The sequence below is a fragment of the Micromys minutus genome (assembly GCF_963924665.1).
Source record: "Micromys minutus genome assembly, chromosome: 2".
Taxonomy (NCBI): Eukaryota; Metazoa; Chordata; class Mammalia; order Rodentia; family Muridae; genus Micromys; species Micromys minutus.
Genome location: NC_137971.1, coordinates 38,885,905 through 38,909,914, shown reverse-complemented (window position 1 = coordinate 38,909,914; position 24,010 = coordinate 38,885,905).

Here is a 24,010-nt window from a genome sequence, read left to right as displayed (position 1 = left end):
ATAAAGGAAAATATTAAAATAATAGAAGAAAAATTCTAACAAGTTTGTTAGGTATATAATACCTTAACAAATTTTGAGGCATAAGATATTAATCTTATTCACAAGGGTCTAGGGGATTATTTGGAAAAACTGACTTTTCTAGACATAAATTTAGAAAAAAATAACCACTCAAAACTGGGCAGTAGGTGAGCTGGAAAGCTGGGTAGAGAAGGGAACTACCTGAGGATCTTCTCTTGAAATCTAACATACAACACATCATTCATCTAGAAGTAGAATCCCAAAGTATTCCAGAGCTGAGACTGTATCGAGTATACATGCTGAGATTAAGTTTAAAATGTAAGCTCAGTGTGAAATATATAAAGTTATATGTACTGAAATCTCTGCTGTACACATTTACTGAAGTCAGGGCTTTGACCTGGTGCTCACGAATACCATTCTCCATCACAGCGCAGTCGTACCCAGCTTAGAGGTAAGAGTGATCTCAAATCCCTCCAGTTAACAAAGTCAGCTGCTGTTATGTAACAGAATAACTCTAGCATGCTGTTTGTTTGGCTGGGTCTTTTGAGCTCTTACTCAAAGATCTGCCAAGGCATTTCTGTCATTTCTACTTAATTTAATGTGTGGCTTCCCTATCCCGAGACCCAAGCTTATGGTAAGCATCCAAACCAAATATTAGAACTATTTCCTGTACCCTTGCCAGGGAAGTTTCAGTCATGGGCTGAGGACTAGGACTCCTTATTGACAAATTCTTACTTAGCACATTTGTCTTTCACCATCCTAACCCTCAATCCTGTCTCACACTATCTACTCTCGGACATGCGCTTATGATTGTCTTTGCTATAAATTAATTATGTCTTGAAGTTCTCTTGGGGAGTAACTCCATTTTGTACTTCTCTGATATACACTAAGTCTTCATCCTAGTTATGGAACAAGATGGTAGATAGGAGATGAATTGAGATCAGTATTAAAGAGGATAAATATTATCTTCCTGTATGCCATCTGGGTTGAAGCATTGGCACACTTATCATGCCAGAGGCTATTCTCCTATCAAAATGGAGTCAATCCCTTCTGTAGGCGCAGAAGATGGCAGTGGGCTCCCTGCGTATGTAAGCACACCCGTGATTCTCATTCAGCCTTAGTGCCTCACTCCTGTACTTATAGTCATTGAGCAACAAACAGTCTAACAAGGAACATAAAACACATGCATACTTGTATAATGTTTAGAATAAACTCTGCCACTTAATCCTGCCTCCAGTCTATCTTTTCCCCGTAAAACTAGTGTAAATGCTGTCTTGAAGCCTTCTCACTTTTACAACCTCATCCAGGTTGGTAATTGACCAATTTGCTGGTGTGCCAATTTCCTTCTCCTGCAAAACACAATGTTTAGCAACAACCAAGGCTGTTGGTATCACTCCCTTATTTCAGAAAAGCTTGGGTTTTGAAGTTTGGTCTATTGCTGTATATTGTAATGCTAAATTTCATACTCTTGTGCAAACCCTGTTCCTTGGTTTAAAACTATTGGTTAAATAAAATTAGGCACAGATAATTTCTGGAGGGATTAGAGGTAGGTGGGTTTGGAGTGACCAAGTTGGAGGAGGAGAGACAGAGAAAGGAAGCCACCAGTAGGGGAGATGAACCAAAAGCACATGGTTAGGAGAAACAGCAAGTATCTAGGGTACACCACTGCAGATGTAGCCAGATCAGCAATTAGAATAGTAGATTAGGGATTGTCTCCCCATTCCGCGCCAAACAATAGAACCATATTCAGAGTCTCATTTATTTGTAAGCTAGCATGGGATAATTTTAAATTGTTTGAACTACTTTTGGGACCTTATTACAAGGCCAATGTGACTGGTTATATTAAACTGGACAGGAGATAAGCCTCTGGCTATATCTTAAATGGGAAGACCCATCATGCCATAGCTAACCTGCTGGAATGCATAAAAAGGAGAAAAAAAAGATGATTACCTGCACTTGTTTGTCTCGATTCTTCACTGTGGTTGCAATATGACTGGCCACTCAAATTCCTACCACCATGATATTCCCATAAAGATGCATTCTATCTGTGGACTCTAAGCCAAAACAAACTTTTCATTCCTTGTTTCCTTAAATTATTTTGTAAACTGATTTGCTACAACAGCAAGAGAGTGCCTTATCTCCTAGAAATGGAATGACAGATAGTTGTGAGACACCCTGTGGATCTGGGAACCAAACCTGGGTCCTTTGCAAGTGCAACTGTTTTGAAATGCTGAGCCATCTCTGTAGTCCATGTAAGAACATTTCTAAGAGTTTGTTTATATTTAAAAGTGGAAATATATTACTATAAAACTGTGAAAATGATCTGCTTCTGTGATCATTTCCTGAAGATTGTTTCCTAGGACCCTGTGGAGATGATCTGTTTCATTTGGGTCTCTCACCAGGTCTCTTATTAAGAAAAACAGGACAACGTGACGGTATAAAGGAAAGAAATGTAATTGGAAGTTCGCATCAAGAATCTGATTGGTTCTCTCCCTCTAGGCTCTGAAGGTGTGTCTGTCCCTTGTTTCACATATATTTTGTGACCCCCTTGGTTGGCTTTTGTAGTCTCTGTTTATAGATGCATCTAATTTCTGACTTTGTCTCTGCATGGGCATCTTTGTTTTGTGTTTCTGTGATGGCCTGATGTTTACTTTAGTACTATTAATGAAAAGAAAAGTTTCGGCTCAAGACCCCAAGTTCTCAGCACTAAGATAATTTATTTGCTCCAGAGGGACAGAGGTAGGTAATCAGACAAAAACAAATGATAGAGAACAAGGGAAAAGTGAAGAAAACAAGGGTTATTTGTGCAAGAGTAGAACAAAAGTCTGTCTCTGGGTATATAGGAGACAGACAGGACACACAGTAAAATGGCAGTTTATGAAGGTACTAGGGGAAATCTCATGCTAGGATAAGGTACTCTTCCCTAATTGGACATGTTAACCAAGTGAGACAAAGGGGGTCCTCAATTTCTCGACCACAATTTCCCAACAGCTGGATCCTAGCAGGCAGCCTCAGGAGCAAGAAGTAGCCAAACAAGTGAATAGACCCTGGGGTCTACTTTAGGCATGCAATCCAGAGGCCTGCAGTAAGGCAGAGGGAACGAGAGAGAAGGGCAGGGCTGGCCAGAGCCATGCTCATCAGCTCAGGCTGGCCAGAATTCTATCAATTAAATCATGATTTCCTTTTTAAAAAATACACTTATTTTTATGTATGAGTATTTTATCTGTTTATACCCTTGATGCCAGAAGACAGAATCAGATCACCCTATAGGTAGTTGTGAGCCACTGTGTGGTTACTGGGAATTGAACTCAGGACCTCTGGAAGAGCAGCCAGTGTCCTTAACTGCTGAGCCATCTCTCCACGTCAGAGTGGTGATGTCCTCATTCGTGTACCATTCCTAAATAAAGGATAAGACGACAGTAATTTTAAAGTTATGATTTCTCTATTTGTTGGACAACCCTAAATTAGCTATAAAACAGAAATGACAACACCACTTGTGAATAGATATAGCTACATGTCGATAAAAGAATGTTATATGTGAAGATGCTTTTTCTCCATTAAGGATCAAATTAGTCTCGTTAGACAGGAGTGATAAACCACAACTAGATGGCACAGAGAATGTACAGACACCATAGTTTCTTGTCTACAAGCAAAAATAAAACTCAGCATAAATTTTATTCACACATTTAATGGCCTTGTACACATGACCAACAAGGAGGTGAACTAGAACACATACTATTCTTGTTTATTTTTGTTGTTGTTAGTGTTGTTTGTTTGTTTTTTGTTGTTGTTGTCCTTTTAACAGAGATTTTACTCTGTAGATCAGGCTGCCTTTGAACTCAATGTGCAGTGGAGTCCTGGATGGCTCTCCACTCCTGGTAATTCTAGTTCCTCAGCCTCATATACTGAAAGCATGTCCAACTTTTTAATACAATCTACAGTTGCAATCTCTGTCATTCTTGACATTCCTTGAAAAGACAATGAAGCACATTCAACATATCAAATAATTTTCCTTAAAAAATAATCTGGATCAACCCTAAAAGTTAGAAAATATTTTTCTCGATATTTGAACATGTGTATTCACGTTCAAAGGAGGTGTGCCTATGACCCATGCATACGTGGAGACATGACATTAATGCTGTGTGCATGTGACCCATGCATACGTGGAGACATGACATTAATGTTGTGTGTATCTTCCTCAGTCACTCTCTACCTGACATTTTTGGAGCAGGCTCTCTCACTAATTTTAGAGGTGGCTGACTCAGCAAGCCTGACTGATCAGTGGGCTCCCAGAAATGTTCCTACTTCTGCCTTCCCAGCACAGGTCTTAGCACTACTGTAGTACAGAGCGTCCTTACTAACTAAGCCATCTCCTGTGCCCCACTAGGAAAGATGTCTTAAGCTTAACTTATCACTGCCCTTTGTATAAAAATCATTTGATTAGTTCACATCATAAACTACTGTTTTTGATGTTTGTTTTTCAGCAGAGAATATATGTTGAAGATTTCATTCCTTAAGAAATAGTTTTATTAATTCTTTGAAAATCTCGCACATTGTACTTTGAATATATTCAGTGTCTCCAAAACTTTCCACATCAATGCTCTCTACTTTTCCACCTTACTTTGAGTTTATTTCTTGTTTGGTTGTTCGTTTCTTTCTCAGAAAGAACTGTTTCTGTTTCCTAAATACTCTTGGGATTAAAGCCTTCCCAGGTATATGGTTGACCTACCAGAGGTCACATCTTTAAAGGAAATGGATTCACTTTTCCCATGAGCTAATAAAAGCAATATCTCCTTGTCTACTAGTGGGATTTCAGCTCCATCATACTCTGAGTACTGGGATTTGTCTGGATGAAGCGTGTAGAGATCTTGCACTTGTCATAGTAACTGTAAATTTATATGTGCATCTGCCTTGTTGTATAAGAGCAATAGTTTCCTTTATGTTATTAACCATCTATCACTTTTAGAACTTTTACATCCCCCTGAGTACCACTGAGAGATATGGTATATATGATATGTATGTATATGCCTGAGCACTTCATAATCTGTGATTTGCTGCACCTGACTACTTTATACCATATATGGCACCCAGACCCTTCTCTGGTGAGGACTGAAAGATATACTCTATAAGTATAAATCATAAGGGGTCATTTTAATATTATTTCCAGTTAGAAAATTTATTAATCAGTTGATAAGTAAACACAAAAGTTATATTAATTCCCTCTTTCTTCATGGGATATTTTTCAACAAATTTAATTTTTTTTTTTAGAGAAAGGACAGTAATTATCTTGTTAATCACCTCAGTGCTATATCAAAGTTATCTTTTGATATTTTCTGCCTCAGAGCAGAATATCAAATTTCTTACTCATCACCCTGTAAGGTTGTGAGTCCTTATCAGAATTTTCTTATCCAGTAAAAGATTAATAAATGTTAATCACGATGACTAGCTAGACCCCTACTGTGTCAGTTGTTTCATGTTATAGTTTATGGGCTCTTCAGGGAAGAATTGATATCTGATACACTAGTTTCTCTTCCAAAGCATCCATACCAATAATCAACTGCTGACCATATGAATGCATTAATAATTATAGTCTTTTAGGGCATAAAATCAACAAGACTATATCTCTGATATAATAGTAGTTTATGAGGAGGCTATTTTTTATCAGAGATATGCTGGCTTAATTACGATATGATTTCTGGAGAACAAAGGAAACTAACACAACTTGAAAATGTCTAAGATTCCAGGCACCCACCTGTGGAAAGTCCTGATGGCTGTTGTTGTTGCTCCACCTAGTCCTAGCATTGTTTCATGAGTTCAAAAGATTGAGCTTGTTAGATCTAGCTCATGTGTTACCTACCAATCAAGAACTTAAAGAATGATCCTGAAGGAGGACATAGAAATACATTAAAAATTAAGCCATAGATTAAATTAATTGGAAACAAAGACCATGACAGGCCTGGTGTTCTTCTGGAAAGATTTCAAAACCAGCTCACTGAGCCAGGAAAGGTCCTTGTTTCTAATGGTTTCCATTGTTCCCACATCCATGTTACCAAGAACCGCTGAACATGGAATTGGAAAACGTGCACCTGGGTTATGACTGAGCTGTTAGGAAGCTACTTTATCACACTCCTGACCACAAACACCATTCTTCATTGTGTGGGAAGATGACCTGCAGTGCAAGAGGCAATTGAGGGAACTGATTCCACACTTTCATGAAAATTTACTTTTTTCCACCCAAATGTGGCATGTAAAAATCCTGTACCAATGGTGTGGGGTCAGTCAGATCTGAGATATACATACAGCATAAAAATGTCATAATGATAAGCCTCCTTGAAGCGCCCATAATGACCCTCTGTGTGGAGCCAAGAGAAATGGGATGGAGCAAAGCCTTGTGTAACACAGGTCAAGAGAACCTTACTAACTCACTTGCTCTTCTGCTTTTCTACGACCAACATTTCTCCTGTGTCTTACTTTTCTCACAAAAGTCTATCTCAGATGAATCATACTTAAGCTCAATACATCCCACCCAGCTCTCTCTGTTCTGGAGAATTGATAGGAGAATGTTAAAGTTTGATTTTGACTGTCAGAAGGTCTTGGAGGATGAAACATGGCTAGCAGTCAGCAGGGATGTCCAGCCTTGAGGACCTGAACCTTGCAAACTAGTAGAGAAGCATATTTATTGGTTGTTACACAGATGGGTTTTGTGGGGATCGAACAAGATGCTAATGCAAAAACCCCTAATCTAGTCTATGTTTTGTGAAGGAAAAACACCATTTTCTGTAGCTTTTGTCCTTGCTGTGCACTGTTTGCAGTACTCAGTAATGCCAAATCATTCCAGGTGAGCCAGGACACTCTGGTGGCCAAAGTCACCGAAAGGCTTGAAAGTTCCTTCAGAAACCCTACTCTGAAGACAACAGAAAATAACCACTGCTTTTTACAAGGATTTCTTCAAGGTCACAGTACTCAGAAAATAATTCAGTCTGATGTTTACCCTAGATACAGTGAAAAGCAATCATTTCATTCTAATGTTTACTGTAGATATGATTCTAAAAGAATTTCACTACATTTGATGATCTATTCATATAACTGCTTTCTTGTTTCTAACAACTGTTCTATGAACTGTTTCTCTAACCTATTTGCTCTTGCCTTTTCTAAAATATAGAAAATATTGAATTGTTTTTCGAAAACTCTGCATTATAACTTTCTAAATAAAATCATCCTTAAACCTCATTAATTGTTCAGTTTTGATTATTTAATTTCTTACTATGCTAGGAACATAGCTGACACTCTTAAGTCATAACCATGTCTGTTGGTGTATTTATTAATCATATTGATTCAAGAATAAAAATGGCAAATAGTTGCTTTGGCAGGGAGTTGTATACTTGATTTTAATTATAAAGCATTAACTTAACAAATATTTATGAAATTAAGTCAGAGTTAAATATTTTAAATAAATATGCCCTATTGACATAAATGGGCACTGGGGGTGTTCTGCATATTGTTTTGACACAAGTAAGAGACATTTGAAAGAGGCAACCCCAACTGAGAACTTGTCTCCACAACGTTGGCCTGTGGAAAAGACTGTGGATTATATTTATTGAATTATAATTGAAGTGGAAAGGCCCAGTTTACTGTAGGCAATTGTGTGGCTGGACATGTGGTCCTGAGATGCAAAGGAAAGCAGGTTGAGCATGACTTGGGAGAAAGACAAGTACCACAAGTTACTACCTCAATTTCTGTGGATGATGGAAGACAAACTGTAAGATTCAATAAACTCTTTCATCCCTGGTTTGCTTTTATGTTTATCACAGCAATATAAACCCTAAGCCTTCAAAACAATAAGTAAGTATAAAGAGACTAATTACAAGTTCCTTTCATCACTGTTATCTCTGGGTTCTTTTGTAGTCAAGTAAAAAATCCTACTGTTATAATTTTCATTTTAAAGAGGAAGGTGACATAAAAATCTGCCCTGATGTCATCAAAATCTTGAGGGTTATATTACTAAGTGGGGGAATTTCCAGAGAGAAAAAATGATGCGCTAATCATGTGCTTCCAGAAAGTAAATATTGCAGCAATTCAAATCAGGATTTAAGTATAGTGGACTTAAGAGCTCTTAACTCTCTCACCTGAGGCCAAGTTGGATTAGTCATTAGTTTGCTAAGGTGCTGTTTCCGGGGCGTGAGGGAAAGGCTGTCTCCATGAGCAGCCAGCAGTCAGGAGTAAAGGTGTGTGGGAAGTAAGCATTACGTCATTTTTATGATATTCCAATGACTGCATAATGCTTAAAACCGACGCATTCTAAAAGCAGGATAATGTGAGATTAAAATTCTTTTTCATATGATTTTATTGGCTTGAATATTATTTTATAATTGTAACTCTGTTTATACATAATTTAAATATGTGAGTGCATAAAAGAAATGACCTCAGTTTTATATTGCCTTTTCAATTTTCAAAGGACCTAATATAATGTCTTAAATTTTAAGACATTTTACCTATTCATTGAGTTAAATGCAAATATTCAGTGTATTGGCTGCTTCTGAGGAGATGTACATATTACGCATTGTTTTCCCCTTTTAAAAATGAAAATATAATATATTTACAGGATATTGGATGCATGAGGAAATACCATGACTCTCTCAAGGAGCTATGGATTACCTTAAAAGGCTTGGCAACAGAGTCATGGCCCTGGAAAACTGCCCTGGATGCTCTCCTGCTGGGAACTAGCCCTCAGAAAAAAATCCTTCCACCCTGATGAGTCATGACATTAAAAACGATGACGAAAATGGACAGGGTATGCTGTGATTAATCGCTGAATCGGATGAAACTCAAAAGTTTCAATGCAAAAGCTAGAAGTGAATCTTAATTTTCAAAATGGTCTCTATACGTTTAGGTCATCTTCAATATCATTGTTTCAGGTTGTGCCCTGCTCTTTTACTTCTCTAAGAATTTTCATACCTGCATGTGCAACATCAGAAATTAACACTATTTGACACTAATTTGCTATGAGCAATTTTGTTTTTTAAGGTTTATTTACTTATTTTTATGCAAGAGTGCTCTATCTGCATGTACACTTGTGTGCCAGAACCTATTGTAGCTGGCATTGAGCCACCATGTGGTTGCTGGAAAGTGAACTCAGGATCTCTGGAAGAGCAGCCAGTGCTCTTAACCACTGAGACATCTCTCCAGCCCCAGTTGTGACCAACTTTGATGGCATCTAATTTTACTTCTGCTTATTTTACTAGACTGGCAGATATTATCTTGCTTCTTTCTAACAGTGAAAACTGAGCTTTTGTGGTATATTTACACAATGGAGTACTGCTCAGCTATCAGAAACAATGACTTTATGAAATTCTTAAGAAAATGGATGCATCTAGAGAATATCATCCTGAGTGAGATAACCCAGTCACGAAAGAACAGACATAATATGCAGTCACTGATAATTGGATACTAACCCCAGAAAGCTCTGAACACCCCGGAAACAACTCACAGACTGTGTGAAGTTCAAGAAAAAAAAAAAAAAAGAAAAGAAAAGAAAAGAAAAAACCATTATGCTTAATCCTTACACACCATGAAAACTTTGACTAATTCCAGGTTACATCCTGTTTTACATGTACTTTATGCTCATTGTAACTAGTAAGATATTAATGCATACTATCAAACCATTAAAAAAAAAAGCCAAGCACTGACAAAAATGTATTCATATACTTTTATGCAAAAATGCTTAAAATTAGTACATTTATCTTTGTTTTTTAAAATAAAGTTGTTCAATTAAAAAAAAATAAATGTAAATGCTATGGTAGCACTGAACCCAATAGCCAACATAAGTTTGGAGAATCCATTGCAGAGTGAAAATTGTACCAAGCATTTATAAAAACTTCAGTGGCATGATAGAAACAATAGAATATGTAGTAAAATTGTACCCTTCACAGATGGTCTTACCAGTCCACTCATCTTATGAGAATGGCATTGGGAACAGTGACAGCGAGATGCATCCAGAAACCTCACGTGAGGAGTAAGGGGGAGTTTATTTTAGTCCACAATACTTGATTTAGCAACTCTTCAAAGCATCACTCTTCTCAGTGGTCCAGTGAGCATCTAGTCCCTGTTAGTTCTTGGTTTGGAAGATGCTGTGTTGAGATGAGGGAGCTGGGGATGGCGTATAAACTCCTTGATGATGAGGTACACAGATAAAGACTGGACGGAGCAACAGACCTTAGACCTGCTTTCCACATTCTCAGTTCCCAGACAAACAGCCTGGGGCAATAGGATTGATTCCTCTACCCAAAGGACTATGGATTACAGACACATCTCTCTTCTTAGATACAACACTTAAAAGCAGGCTTAGGATCTCTATTCCTGTTCTTCAACTGCTGTGGCTACTACTGTTTCAAAAGACAGAACAGATGGTTAACGTCAACAAGAAGTGGGCTTGTAAAGGCCAACGTGAGCTGGGTGGAAAACTACTGGGCTCACATGGATATATGAATGAGAGGGGAAAACTGTGTGACTAAGCCCTGTGATTTGGGGGATTGGGTCCAAAGCAGAGCCCAAATATTACTTACTAACAGCAGAGTGAAGGTAAGAGCTCATGAACTAACTTTGCCCAAATTCTGCAGCTGATCCATGCAGGAACAGACTAGATCCCATCCTTACTCCTTCTGTTTCACTGTGAAGAACACTGGAGCTTTTCCCCACATGGTCAACAGCTATGTTCATAGTAAACACGAGTGACCATTTTGCACAGTTAATAAAATATTTACAGCTATCCAGATTTATTTAAATGGGTATTCCTGGTAATCTTGATTACACCAGATTAATCTAAGTGACCTACCTTGTGGAAGGAGAAAACTGGTTCTCTCAAATTGTCTCCTGACATCTTCTTGAGCAATGGCACATGCAAACATACACACACACACACACACACACACACACACACACACACACACAGGGAGAGAGAGAGAGAGAGAGAGAGAGAGAGAGAGAGAGATGCGCACAAAAAAACCAAAAAATTAAAAAATAAAGCATTGATCTTCCTAATTGTGTATTCTGCCACATAGAAAAGTATATAAACATGTAAATACCTTGATTTTTCTTAAACAAATATCCCCAAGCCTAGCAGACTACAAAAAGTGAGTAGATGAGCGAGTTTCCAGACCCATAACTTTCCCCATGTACCTGTTTACCTCATTAATATTTAAAACCAACATGCCAGCCCTTGAGACAAGACTGAAATATTTTCAGGTTATAAATCATATAAATCACTCCAATTCTTGACTCAGCATCTCATTTTTCATAATATAAAATCTATTGTTACTAATATTAATATGATTATTTCTTATATATTCACAAATATTCATAACTGAAAGGGGCCCAGCCTCTATGAGACAAGGACATTTTTGTATTACATATTCCTAGTATCATCAGGGTCCTAAAACTGTCTTAATATCTGATTGTATGTGTAATGTTAATTTATTTAAGGGGACACACAGACACACACACACACACACACACACACACACACACACACACACACATCTTCATCAGTATGCAGTCTGAGCAACAGGACCTTGGCATGTGAGGGGAGGGAAACAGTATAAATTCACACTTTTCTTTGAGTTTTGAGTCCTTGGGTTTCAGTCAGGATGTTGTCACATTTATGACTTAGAAAGTCACTTTTCCCTCTCAGACAGTGAGTCAAGGTGAGAGGGGAGTTGGCTAGAGCTAAGCATAGATTATCACAAAGAGAAGCCTGAGCCACCAAATACTCCCCTTTAAAACCCAGAGCAGGAAACAATGTGACTATTTGAAATTTCTAAAAGTCTTTAGCTTATTCCAAACTAAGAACTTTTCAACAACCAAAACAGCCTAAGAAGCTCAGGTGTGTCTTAAGAATACGGAAACACCAGTAGTGTCTAAAATGAGTAACAATGATGAGACTTTCCTGCCTTGTTTTTATTTCTTGCACACCTTTGAACACATTAGTCTCTTATAAATGTGATTTTTCATAATGTTCAGGAAAAATGTTAGACAAATATTCACAAATTCTTCTTTTTATCCGTAGAGTCCTTGGTCCTGTGAGTAATGAGTGGGACAATAAAATTGAAGTTTTGAATATTCAGGAGTTCAGTGCCATCTCCCTGCTCTGGCTTCACGTGATCAGGAGCATGGAAGGACAGAGCAGGAGAGACGTACTGGGTAGAAGAAAGAGGGACAAGTTTGACCACCTGCTTTTCTGTGATGAATGGGTTAGGACAGGTAAAGATGAAAGTTTAATGTTGAATCATTTGTTACATATGAAAATTTTCATTGAAAAAATAATTCAGTTCAAATGAAGGTACCTCTCTCCAGGCAGAGATGACTTTTCTAGAAAGAAGCTAATATTGAAATGGGCTAAGGAGGGATCAAATCTAATTTTTCATGGAAGATTCAAGTTTCTAGAAAACATGAAGCTAATAACACATGCTTCTATATTTATTTTTTATTTTTAAAGTTTTTTTTTCAGACACCAAAAGAAGGCATTGGATTCTATTACGGATGGTTATGAACCACCATGTAGTTGCTGGAAATTGAACTCAGGAACTCTGGAAGATCAGTCAGTGCTCTTAACCTCTGAACCATCTCTCCAGCCCAACACACTCTTTCCAATGACAGAAGAAAAACATAAAATTATAACAGATTCTTCCTATTATTGTTGTTGTTGTTGTTATTGTTACTAATGTTATTTGTAATCAGACCTCACCCTGTGGCCAACCCATCTCACCACACTCATTTCAACACTGTCCTTTAAAAAAAGTGTTTAGATTACATACATACTTAATGTATGTGTCCCAGGGACTGAAGGTCAGTTCTAGCATCTTTATTGCCCTTGTTCCCTTTAACTATTGAAGAGGAAAGGGGTCCTATTACCTCATAGTCAAGTTATAAGAACTATCTTTGTCTTTATAGCTAACAGGAAAGAAAGAAGCAGAGGATGACCCTATGAAGGAGAATCAAAGAAGACAGTGATGCAGTCATGAAAGTCAGTATTTAAGTTGGGCATTGTTGTTGCTTGAATAAAAATGGTCCCATGGGCTCGTCATATATTAGAATCTTTAGAGGTCAGAAAGGGAGACAGCTTAAGAAGGACTGGGGTGTAGCCATGGTGGAGTACATTTGTCCCTGGCTTTGAGGCTTCAAAAGCCTATGCTAGACCCAGTTTTTTCTATCGTTGTCTCTCTGCTTCTCTCTCTCTCTTTCCCTCCCTCTCCCTCCCCTCTCCCTGCCTGAAGATTAGGATATAGCTCTCAACTACTGCTGGAGCACCATGTGTGCTGTCACTCTTCTGTGATGATAATGGAATGAGACTATTAAACTGTGAGCAAGCCCCAATTAAATGCTTTCCTGTATAAAAATTACCTTGAGTGCTAACTCAGCTATCAGAAACAATGACTTTATGAAATTCTTAGGAAAATGGATGCATCTAGAGCATATCATCCTGAGTGAGGTAACCCAGTCACAAAAGAACAGACATAATATGCAGTCACTGATAATTCAATACTAGCCCCAGAAAGATCTGAATACCCAAGAAACATCTCACAGACCATAGGAAGCTCAAGAAAAACAAAGGCCAAAAAGTAGAAACCTCAGCTCTTCTTAGAAAAACAAAAAACAAACAAACAAAAAACAAACAAGTGTATAACACCCTCTCAGAATGGGGTACACCTAGACCTTAAATCATTAATAACTCAAGGGTTAAGAATATAGCCTTGTGTCAATTTTTGGTATTTAAAAATCATTATGTTTAATCTATACACACCAAGAAAACTTTGACTATTTCCGTGTTACATTTTGTTTTACATGTATATTATGGTTATTGTAACTAGTAAGATTTCAATGTGTACTATCAAAACTTTAAAAAAAATCAAGCACTGATAAAAATATATTCATATAATTTTATGCTAAAATGGCTTTAAAAATCTATACATGTATCTCTGTTTTTTTAATAAAGTTGTAAGAAAAAAATGAAAGAAAATACATTTTGAAAGATCAAAAAAGAAATTACAGTGGTCATAGTGTCTCTTCACAGTAATGGGGCATTAACAAAGACAGACATATACTTGTATTCCACAGAGTTCTATTTTGGGGGGGGGGGCGGGAGGTGTTGCTTATAACCGTAGTGCTTTCATATTGCTAACTAAGCTGTTTAATACCAGGTTAAAATCAGTTAGTGAATAAGGAAGTAACAGTGCCCCTCCCATTTTTGATCTTCCACATTATTGCTTCATTTTACAGAAAAAATTATCAATATGGGCAATTGCCATATATTTGTGCCACTGGAACAACCAGGTTGCTTACGTCTCAAAATAGATTATCGCCTCTATTAGTAACAAGAGATAGGGATGTTGTGGAGGATTCTATTAATAATATCTAAAGTATTTTATAATCATTATCTCCAAAAACATCAAGACATAAAATTCCATAAGTGTGTTCAGCTTTTCATTACCCATGACTGCAAATCTGAAACACTGAGAGGTTTTCACCTCAGCAGAGATGGGAATGAACAATGTAAACGAGGCTGTCTGCCAGCCCAGTGTATCTTAAGGATGTGCAAAGGAATGCGGCAGATTTTAAAAACCACGCAGAACAGGAGCACCCTGGCCACAGTGTGGAACCACTAACCATGGGTTTATCTTCCCCTGGGTAGAACTTATTACAACATCTCTCACGCAAGGTCGGTTTCAGGTCAGAACTTGATCTCTTCCGGGTACAAATCTCTGAGTCCTTTTCCCAGGAAGTGACTGACACTGAGGGGTGGGAATGCCTTTTGTGATGTGGCTTCAATAGTCATCAGAGGGTTTTTTGTTAGGTTTCATTTCTACAGGAGGTACATTGTCAGGAGAGTATAAGAAAAAATTACAAGTGGGTACAAAACAATGTGTGACTTTTATTCACTTCAGATCACCTTAGATAATAAACTGAAGACTCGAATAGAAGGCATACATATTTTCTTCTTGATAACACTAAGAACAAAAGGGCTTATGGGGGTGGTTTGCATGAGAATGGCCACGAAGCCTCACAGTTTTGAATGGGCAGAGGCCAGTTGGTGGAGGTTAGGGAAAGAGTAGGAGGTGTGGCCTTGTCGGAGGAGGTGTGGCCCTGAGCTCTTCTAAAGCCTATGTCAGTTAGCTTTCTTCATCTCCTACCTGGGGTTAAGGATGTAAGCTCTCACATGTCTACCTGCCTGATGTCATGGGCCCACCATGATCATCCCATGATCACTCTCTGAAACTATCAGTCTCTACGTTTCCTAGGGTTATATCCATAGCGGTTATATCCATAGCAATAGAAAAGTAACCAAGACAATATCCTTCAGTTTTACTTTAAATGGATAGTATTCAAACTGAATTTTCTTCTGTACTCTACTGATAAAGTATAAAGATGGTAAGAATATAATACTGATAGGACTGAAATAAATTTGATAATCAGGGCTATTTAAGTCCTACCGCAAGGATATGATGGCAAAAATAAAATCCCCGAAAACTCTCTCATTCTATGGCTAACAATAAAACTGATAGACACAGGAGGGATTAATAAATACTTGATGCCTTCACTACAACTTAATTTCACAACCACAAAACAAGTTTGTGAAGTCTCAGCAGCAGGTATGGCATTTAGCACTGTGTAAGGCAAAATGTGCTCTAAGGAGGTTATCAACAACTCAAAGTTCAAACTCCAAAACATTGAACCACTAGTAACAAAACTCAGATTTTTATCTGTTCAAACCTGTCTTATGGGCATTCACTTTTTCATGCATCTTTCTCTCTCCAACCTCTCTCTCTCCCTCTAACTTCTCTCTGTCTCTCTGCATGTGTGTGTATGTTTGTGTGTGTATGCATATATTTGTGTGTGACATACTGGTGTTAGCAGAGAGCAGAAAAAGGTTGTCAAACCTTCTAGATCTAGGGTTCCAAGAAGCTGAGCTACTTAGTGGGGAATGGAGACGCCCTTTATGATATGCAATTTGATATGTACAGAGCCATACAGAAGACCTGAAGTGAAAATTTCTGGTTTCTTTAACAATCCAGTTGTGTATCTAGAAACTGTTTTCTGAGAGGTCAATGTGATGTTTTGCTGAAAACAGACACTTTCAAGGGCACGTGATTTGGGCGAGCTCTCAGCTGTATTTGGTGGTATTCACTGGTCTCCAGTGGTCTTTGATGTTCTTTGATGGTCTTCATTTCATGGAGAGAAATGTGCCAAAGAATTTCTCACGGTATTTGTACTAGTTGGTTTTGTGTAAACTTGACACAAGCTAGAGTTATCACAGAGAAAGGAGCCTCAGTTGAGGAAATGCCTCCATGAGATCCAGCTGTAAGGCCTTTTGTCAATGAGTGATCAAGAGGGGAGGGCCCAGCCCATTGTGGGTGGTGCCATCCCTGGGCTGGTAGACTTGGGCTCTATAAGAAAGCAGGCTGAACAAGCCAGGGGAAGCAAGCCAGTAAGTAACATCCCTCCATGGCCTCTACATCAGCTCCTGCTTCTTGACCTGCTTGGTTTCCAGTCCTGACTTCCTTTGGTGATGAACAGTGATATGGAAGTGTAAGCTGAATAAACCCTTTCTTCCCCAACTTGCTTCTTAGTCTTGATGTTTGTGCAGGAATGGGAACCCTGACTAAGACAATATTCTCTCTGATTTTTGGCTACTTCCTCTGACTTGTGCCAATTTGGTGGAGTTCTTCTGTTTCTATTGGATGGAGCCACCACTACTGATTTGTGTTTGGTGTTTGTTACTCAGCAGGACTGTGGGTATCCTGATAATAAGAAGTAGAATTGCCCCAAGAACTACTTTAAACATGTCCACAACCCTCTTTCCTATTAACCTTCTTTCTCCTCTATCTGTGGTCAGTGAGAAAGAAGGGAGATCGAAGCATTTAAGAACCCTAAATAAGGGGCTGGAGAGATGGCTAAGTGGTTAAGATCACTGACCGCTCTTCCAGAGGTCCTGAGTTCAATTCCCAGCAACCACATAGCGGCTCACAACCATCTGTAATGGGATCTGATGCCCTCTTCTGGTGTGTCTGAAGACAGTGACAGTGTGCTCACATGCATAAACTAAAATAAATTTTAAAAAACACCCTAAATAACTTAGCCTTTGAAAAATTTAAGTGTACAAGGACCAATGCCTCAAACACATGGGATTTAGCAAAGCCTTCCCCAGGATGAGGCTCAGAGGGGTGGCAAAGCCCTCATATGGTCCTAATGCAAAAGTTGGCAATGTGAACAAAAACTAGCAACTAATAGTTCCTTCTGTCAGATGTTTCCAGCCTGAGACTGCTGCTTACAGCGACTGATCATTTACTGATATTAATTACTATCTCCTTGCGCTGTATATACATAGTTAACACTCTGAGGTTCCAGGTTGTTGAGAGAGTTGGTGCTACCCTACCAGAATATGTACATTTTGTGTATGTTTTTCTTCATGACTCAAAATGCAATTAGAAGACATTTTCACTTGTTGCTGTTATAACTACTGGGTCCAGAAATATCCTTACAAACCACACAGATACTGGCTTCAGTCAGACAGGGAAAAATTATTGAAAATACACACCAAAACTGGTTGAGCAGGGCCATGGTTCAGATTTGGGAACTGAACCATGATCATGAGTTAAGGACCTACAGGGGTTTTAAGCCCCATATCCACAAAAAAATCTGTGCCAAGTTATTTCACCAATCAGGACTTAGGGATAAGGGATTTCCTTAGGAATATGTCTTGGTTGTACACTTTTCCTGCTCTCATTGCATGGGGGTATTCAGTGGTGGCAGAAGACTTGCCTTGTCTAATATTTATGTCCTAATTTGTCTATCAGGATGAGACTTGTCTATTGTTTATGACTAGGCTATCAGTTTTTAGGGAGGCCTCATGAAATTAAACTTTACTGGACCACAACCTAAAATAGAATTCTTATTCCAAATAGTTTTTTATATGGGTGCAGGTGCTTCTCTTATGTGGGAGTCTATCCCATGAGCAGCTTATACCATAAAAGTTTGTACATCAGCACAGGAAGTGCCGTTGGCTGGTTAGTTTGGACCCAGGCTTATTGTGGGTAACTATACATAACAGTTCTATTGACTTTTAGTGTGACTGTTTCCAAGGGCCCAGAACACAGCAGAATATGTAATCAATCTTGGCATTAGAAAGTTTCCTAGGAACAGAAGAAACATATGAAACAGTTCCCTTATAATGGTAGGCTAGCCAAGGAGCTGTTAGGCCTTAACATTTTACCTAGGAATTAACAGTGACTGCAGAGACAATATCATTAACAACATCACTATGGTGACAAATTACACAGATTATGTTATGTTTGGCCCCACATTTGTGCAGTTTTCTCACTATTCCAAAGCAGTTAAAAAACCCTGGGCTCTTTTAGATCTTCAGAACACTCTGCTTTAGACCATACCAGAATGGAGCAAAACAGAATTTAGGCTTTTGAAAATAGTAACAAAGATATTTTGAAAACTTTAAATGATTTTAGCACAAAATAACTGCTATGAAGTTGAGCAAGGTTTTGTTTTCAAGTGCTGAATGTGAGAGAAATTTATTGTGCATTCTGAGAATCTTCTGGAGGTTGGATGAGTATCTGTTATGAAGATCAACTTAAGAAAATAGATGACTACGTGAAAGTTAGAATTAAAAGTCCTGGATTTAAGTGTCAATATTTTAAGTGCCAACCCTTTTAGCTACTAAAGAATTTTTTTTTTATCTGAAGAGTGAGAATTTAGGTTAAGACAAACTATGAAGATGATTTTTCAAAATTTAATCATATCAGAAATACCAAAAATCAACTTTGACATCTAAAGGGATAAACCGAGGCAGGCAGCCAGCCGATAGGGGTCTGCCCTTATTGCTGCTGAAAGGTGTCTGTCCAGACACCAACAGGGACTGCTCTCTATGGCAGCCAAACGTGAGAGAAATTATTCAGAGACTTTTCTTTAAGGGAAAAAACTTAATTTACTGGGGCTGGCACTCCCTGTGGCCAGTGAAATACTCTGAACTCTTTTAATCCCTCGGGTTAGGTGAGAAGAAAAAGGAAAGAGAGAAAATTCACACATAAATACTCAGTGGGTGAAGCAAAAGGCAGAGTTCATTTACTTCCTCACAAATACACATGCATGCAGACGTGCAAACAGACTGACAGATAGACAGACATATACAACTAACACACTAAATGACTGGAGCAATGTCCCAACAAGAAGAGTCTAAGCATTTCACAATACGCACACACACATACACACACACACACACACACACACACACACACACACATACATGCACATAAACATATACACATATATACACATACTAGGTGGGTAAATGGAAGGTAGTTCCAACAAGCAGACTATAATCATCTCTCTCTCTTTCTCTCTCTCTCTCTCTCTCTCTCTCTCTCTCTCTCTCTCTCTCTCTCTCTCTCTCTCACACACACACACACACACACACACACACACATACACACACCCACACCCCCCCACACGTACATGTGCATACACATGCACATACAGTTGATGGGTAAAAGAAACAATGTTCAAACAACTTTATTTTTTTCCCATAGCTCTCATACCCCAGAAAAATCTTCCAAGCAATACACTTACAATGTAATTATGATCAACTTTTCTTCTAGTGAATGACTATAAATAAACTGTTTCCAAGAACCCACATACATTCTCAACTAAGCAACTTGGTAGAGATTAACAAAATATGAGCAAGCAAATTTGTTTTCTCAGCCAATTTCTTTTACTGACAGCCAGAAATTTACAGTTATTATTATAATAATAATATATTATTATAATATTATACAGAAAATATTATTTTATTATTAAAATATTTAAAAAATCACAAACTTAAATATTTATATAAAACTCAGTCATATCTTCTTCAAATCCTCAAAATGCACATCTATTTACCAGTAATTCTTACTAAACTGTATCATGAAGCTGAGGGCAAAATGGGTATAAGAAAACAATCATTACCAGACCGGCCTCAATGAGAGTCACATCAGCCAGTGCTGACAAGGTTCTTGTTTCCTAACATTAACATGTCCTACCTTAACCAAAAAGACTGTGCCTTTCTGAACTTCAGATTGTCCCCTAAGATTTTCTACATCAGAGGCAGTAGCAAAAACATCTTAAACTAGCTTCTCTAACAATGTCGTTTTTCTAAATGCTTCCTAAAGGTGGTAGTCATAGCCCACAATCTACATCTAGTTTGTAGATTGCAAATATACAACCTAAATTCTTTCCTAGGTTGGTGACTGATTCATTAATCTTCTCCAGCAGCAATGTCTGAAAGGAGATCAAGCGTTATTATTGTGAGTTCCAGAGATATTGCCTACGGAGGGACTGGGAGACCCTTACATGTTTATACGGTTCTTAAGAGGAAGGTGAGGGAAGCAAGCAGGACAGAACTCCGTAACAGCAAGAAGTCCTCGGGATCAGCCGAGGCATACCCGTGCCTTTGCTATGGTGGGCTGCATCTCATGAGTTCTAAAGCCGTTTGCCACTCCTCCTCCATGGTCCTCAGCACAGATAAATCTGTATTTTGGCTTGTATGTGGCAAATAGCAATCCCGGAAGAGCTAGGTGTTGACTTCAGACCCAGGCCCACCCTAAATTTTATTAAGTAGTCATTTGAGCTTCTACTTTTTATTTATTTTTATTTATTTGTTTATGTTGGCATGGACAAAAACCACGCAGCAAATTCAGCACGAACACAAGGATATAATCAAACAGTGGGCTTTATGAGAAAGGACCGGCAGAGGAATTGTACTAATCTCCATTGTGGGAGTGTTATATGATGTAAGTGCTAAAGACTTAAAATTGATCCAATTTAGTGTCTGGCATTCCGGTCGATTTTTGATTTAAAGCCACAGTGTGTATTTAATGGCCTCCGTGTTACACATTACAAGGTTTAAAACTGTCAATGTTCTTACTAACATAGTTACCAATCAGCGTCTGTATTCCTTTTCCTAGAAGTAAACACCATGATGGATTCATGGATCCTCACAGAGGTTCTAGCATTCGGTAGTGCTCGGTGATAGCTCCACCTGCTGGACAAAAGCATTAGTGACCCTATGCGTGGCCGGCCACGTTCCTCAAAATACCTTCTGGGAAGGGCTTTGTAGATCTCTAACTGGGAACAAAACTAGATAAAGAATTGCATGGAACGCACCTTAATCTTAATTTATGTTCCATTCACATAATCTTGAGAAGATCTAAGAAAAAAAGTAGGGAAATGATGTGCTCAAAGGAATTTTTGTATTCACATGGAAATAGTTCAATTATCTATGCATACCAGTTATTTCTCTAAAGCTCTGTTACTGTTTTTAGCCAGGCAAAGGCATGAAAAAACAAATAATGTGCAGCGAAGCTCAAACCGAAATAAGCTTTTCAGCATTTTTTTCTTTCAAATTATTTCTTGAGCTATTAAACTAATATGAATTAAATGTGTTCTACTGTGCCAAATGAAGAAAACAAGAAAGAATCCTGACTTCATAGAGGTAATACTCTAGTGGGGAGAGGGGCACGCTCACCTTAATTCATACTTTGCTGGAATGACTGGTCTACAAAACATGTTACATAATTTCCAGTGAGCTTTAATCATTTCCTCCATGCTGTTTAGATATATGAACCTTTAGATACATGCCATCTACCTACCTCAGCAATGCCCAGAAACAGCATTTATCCTGTTCCTTCCTAACCAAGGCTCTCTTTCTAATTTCCACTGGTAATTTCATATGAGTCCAAAAAACACTAAAGGAAGAGAGGCTGTGAAATTAAGAGAGTGTTATGTGAAAAATGTGACAATCAGAGGTGCTTATGAACTGGAAGTCAGCGCCAGATTAAGTCTACATAAAAGACCTCCAGCGGGAACATCAACCAATCACCCACACAAGAGTCATAATTTTCATATTTCTCATGTGCTCATTTACATGGTGGAGAATGCAAATCGAATGGTGGACAAATACCAAATAATCCGTGGGCTTGTGTTTGAGGTGACCGTCTGCCAGGGTCCAGTTGTTAAGCTATTCAGATAAGACTTTTGAAACCAAAAGCTAATATCTCCAAAATTGAATGGCTTAGGAAACTTTCATCTAATATCTCAAAAACTGGTCACAGGATATTGTGCAAGGGCCATTTCTTTTGAGGATATTGATTATTACAGCAAAGCAACTTAACTGGGGCAGTGTTGTGTGAGTGTGTGTGTGTGTGTGTGTGTGTGTGTGTGTGTGTGTGTGTGTGAGAGAGAGAGAGAGAGAGAGAGAGAGGGAGGGAGAGAGAGAGAGAGATGGGGGGTGGTAGGGCAAGAGGGAGAGAGAGAAAAAAAGAGAGGGGTGAGAGAGAGAGAGAGAAGAGAGAGGAGAGACAGAGACAGAGACAGAGAGAGAGAGAGAGAGAGAGAGAGAGAGAGAGAGAGAGAGAGAGAGAGAATGTCCTCTGTTGCCATCATCCACCATAAGTGTGCACTTAGAAATGAGCACCCTTAAGCAGTTACTTTCTCTTTCTGCAATAAGACATATGCCGAGTTTTCACTCTATGGACTGTGTTCCAGTGGCAGGCAGCAGAGATCCAAGTTTAGGTAATGCAGATGATTTTTTTGTTGTTGTTTGTTGTTTAGTAATTTCCTCTGAGATGATAGATTTCATTTTAGAGAGAAACTTGTTAAAACACAAAATGCTGAAGACGGAGAGGAAACATTTCAACCCAAAAGAAAATGCCTTAAGACACAGGATGTAAAGCAATGAGATGCTGAAAGGAGAAGTCAAATATTCTGTTCTTTAAAGAAGCTTCTTAAACACCGGAATTTCCTTTGAAGTGAAATGACTTTAGCTTATCGGACTTCTATTTGGATATTCTAGTCTGTTCTTTTTAGATTTGTGTGGCTGATTCTGTGCTAGTTCTATGCTATACTGTTACTGTGGCTTAGTAATACAAAGTGAAATCAGGAATGATGATATTGTCAACACAATTCCTTTTGCTCACGCTTGCTTTGACTATTAGTTATCTTTTATACTTCCAAATGAATTTCAAGATTGTTTTTCTATTTGTCAAGAATTCCATTACATTTTTAATACTTTTATGGGATTGCGTTGAATCCGTAGGTTGCTTTTGTTGAGCCATTTCTACAAAGTTAGTTATTCTAACTCATTAGTCTTTAGGAAATGTGACCAGTAGTTCTATAGCTGAGTCACATGGCAGTTTCATTTTTAGATTTTTGAGAAATTTCCATAGTGATTTTCATAGTGGCTGTACTAGGTAACATTCCCACTAGCAATAAACCTCACCAGCATGTGTTCTTGTCTCTTTTCTTGATAATGGCCATTGTTACTGGGATGAAATGCAATTTCAAATCATTTAAATTAACATTTCTCTGATAACTAATAAATTCTAGATTTCTTAGAATTCACTAGAATTCTTTTATCAGTATGCAGTGGACATTGTGTTTTCTCTTTTGACAACTTTCAGTTCATAGTTTAGCCCATTTATCCTATTTATTGATTGATTCTGGTTTTTTTTTTTTTTTTTTGCTGTTTAATATTTTTAATTCTTTATATCATCTAGATGTTGTTTCCTGCTGGATTACCAGCTGTCACTGATTGTCTACAATATTCTCTTACTTCTTGTGGACATATTTTGTTCTTGCCTAAACAAATCTTGAAATGTTTTCCTAGCAGTTCGGCTTTTAAACTAAAGCCTTTCATCTAATTTGAACCAATTTTTGTGCACAGTGACAAATTTGAATGATTATATTCTTCTGTATATGAATATCCAGTTTTTACAGTTTTTACATTTGTTAAATTATCTATTGAATTTTCAGTCTGTTTTTGACAGCTGTTTAAAAACTTAAAACGCCATAGCTATGAGGTTTATATCCTATTATGTTGGTCTACATTTCTTTTCTCTGCCACTACCATGTGACCTTTATCATATGGCTCTGTGGTGTATAGTAAGATCAAATG